Raw genomic sequence first — 7,558 nt, 5'->3', positions numbered from 1 at the left:
AAGTTTATATTGAAAAAGAAATTCACATGCAATTTTCATAAACCTGTTCAATCTTCATTGAAGAGGCCATATTGAGCCTCTTCAAAGAATGAATTAACTATACTTGAGTTGTTTGATGTTATGCTTAGGCAGTAACAACAACTCAGAAAACAACAACAAAAAGGACAATTTTGGGCAAATAAAATCACTTTAAAACAAAAAAAAAAGTCATCAAAAGAGAGCATTCAACTAGTAAGGAAACTTCTAAATTTATTTATGAAAATTTTATTTAGAATCCAACTTCAATTTCATAAGCACAGACTACCTCTGTGCTTTAAAATTATTTTTCCTGAGAAAGAGTGGTTTTAATATATGATAAAATCTAATATGCTTTGCAATGTTCAAACACGATGCACATTTTAGACATGTTGTTGTTAGGTGCTGTTGAGTCGGTACCTATGCATAGTGACCGTACGCACAACAGGTCCTGTACTAATCTCACAATCATTGCTATGCTTGAGGCCCAGTGCTGCTGCGACTGTGCCAATTCATCTTGTTGGAGATCTTCCTCTTTTTCGCTTACCCTCCACTTTACCTAACATGATTTCCTTCTCCATTTCTTTTCTTATTTTATTTTATTTTTTGGGTAAGAGCTTTAATATGTAACAGTAGGCCAACTGGGGAGGATAATAGGAATCCCTCAAGGCCCCAGTCCTTCTCAGATGATGCCCTGGGACCTATGTGCAGGGGCCAGTCCCAGGCATACTAGAGCCCTGAGACCCCAATACCCAGGAAAGGGTGGGAAAGGTAGCTTGGATGGCTGGAATTAAGGCTAATTAATTAAATTTGGCCTTGGAAAAAGTCATCTCTGAATGCTGACCCATGAACTTCTTCAGAATCTCCTGTTTCCTCTGCTCGTCAGAAGTGGGCTGTCCCGTGGACTTCTGTCATACATCATCTTCTCCACCATGCTGCGGGTCTTACTGTCCAGATCTGACAGCTTAGAGTTTTCAGGGTTGATCTTCTTGGTATTGATCTTGGGGTCACTGGACACCAAGAGGTTCCACCTCTCCACCTTGTCCATCTTCTCCAGATGCACTGTCACCACCTTGCCATCCTCAGTGAGCCATGAGGTCTCTTCCACCTTCACCTCATTGTAGATCTCTCCAAAAATGATCGCTGACTGTCCCTTCAGCCCCACCTGGAGGTGCCGTCGCTGGACAACCACCACTACGTTTTTCCTTCCAGCTGGAAGTTCACAAGGAAGGGCACCACCAGATCTAGCTCTGACAGGGTCTGGGTCCAGCGGTAATTAAGCAGGTCGGCCCCGTTGCCAAGGTTGGGCTTCATTTTCCCTTTGTCTTTCTCATCTTCCTCTTCATCCTCCTCCTCCTGCTTCTCAGGTAAGTCAAGACTGAATTGTCCTTGTGATATGACCAAAGTATGAGAGAAGAAGTCTGGTCATCCTGGATTCTAAGGAGCATTCTGACTGTATTTCCAACACAGATTTATTTGTTCTTTTGGCAGTCCATGGTATTTTTGGACTTCTGGTGTGGCTCTGTAGGATCAGCACTAGACTGTGAAACTCAAGGTCGACAGCTCAAACCCACCAGCTGCTCCTTGGAAACCCTATATAGGGTCGCTGTAAGTCAGAACTAACTCGATGGCACTTAACAACAGCAGCAACGACAACACAGTACTTTTAATATTCTTTCAACACTATAAATCAATATTTTATAGTCTTTTTTTATTTTGTCACCATTTTTTATGGTCTTCTTTTTTCATTATCCAATTTTCACATGAATATGAGGTTATTGAAGATACCATGGCTAGGGTCAGGTACACCTTAGTCCTCAAACTGACATCTTTGCTCTTGAACATTTTAAAGAGGTCTTGCACAGTACAGTTTCATAATCATCATTGAGTTCTTGACTACTGCTTCCGTGAGTGTTGATGGTTGATCTGAGCAAAATGAAGTCTTTGACAGCTTCATTGTTTTCTCTGTTTATCTTGATGTTATTTTATTGGTCTAGAGAATTTTTGTTTTCTTTATACTGAGATTCAGTCCATATCAAAAGCTGTTGTCTTTGATCTGCATCCGTAAGTACTTTAAGCTGTTTTAATTTTCAGCAAACAAAGTTGTATCATCTGCATGATGCAGGTTGTTAATGAGTCTTCCTTCAATCTTGATGCCATATTCCTCTTCATATAATCCAGCTTCTTGAATTATTTGTTCAGCATACAGACTAAGTATGGTGAAGAAATGCAAGTCTGGTGCACACCTTTGCTAATTTTAAACCATTCAGTGTTCCTTTGTTCTGTTAGAACAACTGTTTTCTTGGTATATATACTAGTTCCTAATGAGCACAATTAAGTATTCTGAAATACTCATTCTCTGCAATATTTTCCATAGCGTGCCATGATCCACACAATCTAAAGCCTTTTTGTAGTCAATAAAGCACAGGTAAATATCTTTCTGGTGTTCTCTGCTTTCAGCCAAGATCCATCTGACATCCGCAGTGATATCACTCATTCTTTGTCCTCGTCTAAATCTGGCTTGAACTTCTGGCAATTCCTTGTCGCTGTACTATTGCAGCTGTTTTCATTTTAGATATGAATAGCCATTAAGATGAATTTAGATGCAGAGCACCTGACTGACAAAACAGCTGGTGTACCAAAGCAAGCCTATAGATACAAAGAAGATGAATATTTTTAAAGAGCTGAAAAATTAATTCTTACAAATGTAACACTTTGAACTAGTTATTAAAATTCTAAGTATTACATGCTCAAATACTTGTATTGAGAGGATATTTACTTGATATCATAATTTTGGACTATCACAAAGAACCATCATAATGTGGGTTTGATAAGAGCAGAGTTACAAGTCAAGGTAAATTTTTTGTTTGTTTGACTATGTTCAATTTTACAATGACATAAAAGTAAAGAAGCATGTCCTAGAGGCTGTTGACAATTTAGAGAAGTAATAATGGAAAAGGAATAAGGAAGAGTAAAAATTATTCTGATACAAAACAAAAAAATCAAAATGCCATTGTCAGTTTTAATTAAATATAATTTCTATTTAATCAATCTTACTGTATTTACAGGACTCCTGGTGTGATACTGTAGGATAAGCACTGGACTGCAATGTCAGTTTGAACTGTAAGATCGGTGGCTCAAACTCACCATCTGTTCATTGGAAACCCTATGTAGGGTCACTATGCATCAGAACTGACTCAATGGCACTTTACAGAAACAGTATTGTATTTACATTCTCTGTTTAAAAGATCTTATATGCACAATAAAACAGCTTATAAAATTCAAATATCAAATAAAGATGAACATTTTATAATAAAGAGTAAATTACTTTTTTAGAATACAGAAAAATATAAAATATTCTTATATTTTTCTCACACATATTACTTGTTTAAGCCACTCCTCAGAAACCCTATACACAGTTGCTAAGAGTCAGAACTGACTCCACGACACTTAACAAGAATAATTGTTGTTAGTTGTCATCCAATTGCCTCCTAGTTATAGCAACCTTATATATAATGGAGTGAAATGCCTGGTCTTAATCCCATATTCATATTCATTGGTATATTTGATCGTAATAGCCACTGGTATGTTTGAGTCCATGTTTTGACTTTTGTGTGCAATTGATCTAATTGGGGTTTTGATTGTTTTTGCTGAACCTCTAAATAATTGAGCATGGCATCCTTTTCTAGTGATTGAATTTTCTAGTGATTGATGACCTAGGTCTCACCATTCTTACTTCTAAAGAACATTCTCATTTCATTTCTTCTAAGACCTACTATTACTTACTACTGATTGCACATTGCCTATTAACTATTGCTATTGTTATTTTTTTAAATATAAAGGCATTGATGTAAAATAAAAAGAATTGATATAATATTATCTGTAATGTCAATAAGTACCTATTTCTCATATTTTAATGCTGTAGTAATAAAACATAAAAGTATATTTATTTATCATGTATTATGGGCATGCTTTATTTTTTTTAAGTCTTGTTTGGCTCTTTTCCAGAATGGCCTTTAAAAAGATGGTCCCCCTATCTTTAAATTTTGTTGATACCCCTATCCCCTACATCATTTGTCCACCAACCAGTATAGTTGAGGAACAGATACCACAAAGTCTTTGACAAAATTTGCTCTTTCTCTGGTGTGGAGTGTTCCAGGCTTCCTTTTCTTGACTCAGAATCTGATCTGGTCTTTGTTTCTTTGAATATAATGCTGATAATTAATTTCATCCAGGTGTGATGCTATAGGATCAACACTGGACTGCTAACCACAAAGTTGGTGGCTCAAACCCACCAGCCACTCTTTGGAAATCCAATACAGGGTTGCTATGAGTCAGAACTGATACAACAGCACATAACAACAACAACATTCACTTTCCTTTCTGTATCTACCTAAGTTGAATGGAACTTGCCCCTTTGGTCCTTCTTAGACCAATCTACCTTGGAAATGTATTTCCCCTTAATTGGGCTGTAGCTAGTTCACCCACATTCTTTTGTGAAAGGGATGTTTGGCCAGTTTGCTAGCTTAAATCATTCTTTTCACAAAGTTTATAGGATGCATTTTAGCATTTCATTTCCATGCCCTAGTCATTTTCCCTTAAGCAATTTCAAACAAATTGTTTCTGCAATGCTCTGAAACTGGTTGATTTGCACTGTACATGTCAGTGAATTAGGACTGAAACCTTATGCAGTGAAATGGGAACAAACAGTCCCCAGGACCTCTACTTTATATCCTGTTGAAGTCTGACCAAAACACAAACAAATGCTAACTAGCTTATTAGGCATAAAAGCATAAGAATAATTTTTGTGCTTATAATTTCTTAGTAATATGAACCCACTTTTGAACAGAAGTTAAACAATCTATAGAATAGTCAGAATCTGACAATATGGTGCAAACATGAGTTTTAAGCCAAGATTCCCTAGGTTTACATAAACATAATATTCATAAATGCTGTAAAATTGTACTATAGTAAGTATATTTTCTATATTTAAGAAAAGTTACTTTTTTGTGTGTGTGAATTGAGTCAAAGCTTACCGAGTAGATATTCAGTTTTACATTCAACAAATCATATCTGTGCTTCAGTACAATGCTTGCAATCCACTTCATGTACCATCAGTTAATAGTATTTACCTCTATTCACTTTAACTCTTGCAATCTTCCTTGTGTCTTCTGCTACCTTCATCTTTCCTATGCCAACCTCCCTCTTGTATATTTCCTGCCTCATCATCCATGTTAACATGTATCTACCCTGTAGCCTGTGAATAATCTTCCCCCGCCCCGTATAACCATCAAAGAATGTTTCTTTTATCAAGAAAATGTTTTCTTAACTTTTTCAACAATGATCTCATGTAATATATGTCCTTTTGTGATTGACTAATTTCACTCAACAGAATGTCCTCCTGGTTAATCCATGTTGTGCCATATTTTTCAGATTCATCATTATTTTTTAACATTATACAGTATTCCATTGGGTGTATGTATCAAAGTTTGTTTAACCATTCTTCTGTTGCACATTCAGGCTGTTACCATCTTTTTGCTGTGTCTATTGTAGGAAGCACATTGAAGGATCCTGTTTTCTTATTCATTGTACTACTCTCTTGTCTCTTGGCTGGTGCGTTTAATCTATTTACATTCAATGCAATTATCTATCCCTGTGAATTGATTGTTGTCATTTTGTTGTATTTTTTTGTGTGGTGCTGCTGGTTTCTTTATTCCACATAATTTCCTGCACTGACTTAATTTTGTTTGTGTGCTTTCTTGTCATTTTTACTTCTGTTGTATTAATGTTTACTAAATCTTTCTGATTTTCCTCTTTTTTATTTTGATGTGAAGGTATGTTAATTTTCTTTGAGGTTATCCTGTATTTTATTTTAAAAATTTGCATTTAAAACAATATGCATTCCCTTGAAATCTACTTGACTTACTCACCGTTTAAAAGAGTTGTATACATTATTCCCTCATTTTACTTTGTAGTTGACTTCATTATAAATTGATATTTTTGGTTCCCTTATACTCAGTCTTGTAGATTTGTTTTACATTAAATAATTCTATAACTGGATTGAACTCTATGTGGTATTGTCATGTAAGTTAATCTTAAATTGTCTGCTGTTGTTGATTCTCAGTTCAAAGACCACCTGTTAGTATTTTTTGCAAAGGTGTGATTATTATAAATTCCTTTAAATTCTGTTTATCTGAAAATGCCCTAATTTTACTGTCATATTTGAAGGAAGGTTTTGCTGAGTATATAATCCTTGGTTGGAAATTTTTCTCTTTTAGAGTTTTGCAAATATCATCCCTTCTTGACCGCATGGTTTCTGCTGAGAAATCAGAGCTAAGTCTAACTGGTTCTACTTTATAGGTAACTTTTCATTTTTCTTGAGCTGTTCTAAGGATTCTTTCCTTGTCTTTGGTTTTGGAAAGTTGGATTATGGTATGTTTTGGTGATCTTCTTTCAAGATCTGTCCTGTTTGGGGTTCATTTAGCTTCTTCTATGCTTATCTTCTCATGTTTTGAGACGTTAGTAAGTTTTCTTCCAATAACTCTTCAATAACTTTCTCTGTACTTTTTATTGTCTCTTACTTTTTGGAATTCCAATCACCCATGGTTTATTCCCCTTCATGGTGGCTCACATAACTCTTTGTTAGGATTTTTCATTCTTTTTTCTCATTGTTCTTCTAGCATACTTATTTTCAAGCTCACTAATTCAAGTTTCTATTGCTTCAAATCTACTCCTTTGCTCTATGTATTGTCTGTTTCGGAAATCTTAGTATTAATTTTCTGGCTTTCTAATTGTAACTTTTCATTATTTCAAAATTTGTATTTATTTTGTTGGTTTTTGTAATGTTTTCCTGAATTCTTCTAATTTTTTTTTTTTTTTTGTGTGTGTGTGTGTATGTTCTACTTGCTTTCGTTGGCCTTTCTGTCAGTCATTTGAAGGTACTTAAATAACATTCCTTTGAATTATTTTTCAGTTAGTTCCATTACCTTGTCTTCCTGAGAAATGTTTTCTGTCTGTGCATCAGAGGCATTTTCTCTTGTTTCTTCATGTGAACTAAACTTGTTTGTTGTCTCCAGGTCATCATGGTGTTTTTAATTGATAATTAGATGTTGATGTGTTGTTAGGCTCTCACCACTTGTCTCCTGTGTGTGTAGTTTAAAGAATGGAAGCATGTATGCAGTTCTCCATTCACTGTGCATCTCAGTTTAGTGTGTGTTTGGCTGGTATTGGCTGCTGTCTATCATTGACCAGCTGATACAGGAGCTGGCATTTGTTCTTCCCAAGTGGGCAGAGCTGCAGAGGATACAGTTGTGGCTGGGCTGTATGCGCGTGGTTATTGTTTCCTGTCAAGTGGGAAGGAGGAGAAACCCTCTCGATATGCCACCTCAAACAAAAAAAAACACAATAAACAAACAAGCAAGCAACAATAAAAAGAGAAAATAATAAATGAGGAAAAATATAAAATGGGCAGCAACCAGAAAAAGTAATATAAAAACTAAAAAGTGAAAAGGACAGGAAAATGGAGCTATAGAAGAGAAAAATT

The 7,558-nt window shown here is 35.5% G+C and overlaps 1 pseudogene; it reads right to left on the bottom strand.

The window, feature by feature from the left end:
• Positions 1-815: 815 nt before the first annotated feature.
• LOC102823424 lies at positions 816-6,636 on the bottom strand (annotated as a pseudogene).
• Between the last annotated feature and the right edge of the window lie 922 nt (positions 6,637-7,558).

Source organism: Chrysochloris asiatica, unplaced genomic scaffold (assembly GCF_000296735.1).
Source record: "Chrysochloris asiatica unplaced genomic scaffold, ChrAsi1.0 scaffold00031, whole genome shotgun sequence".
In the NCBI taxonomy this organism is placed as follows: Eukaryota; Metazoa; Chordata; class Mammalia; order Afrosoricida; family Chrysochloridae; genus Chrysochloris; species Chrysochloris asiatica.
Note: the sequence above shows the minus strand (reverse complement) of the source record. Positions and strands in the feature narration are given on the sequence as shown.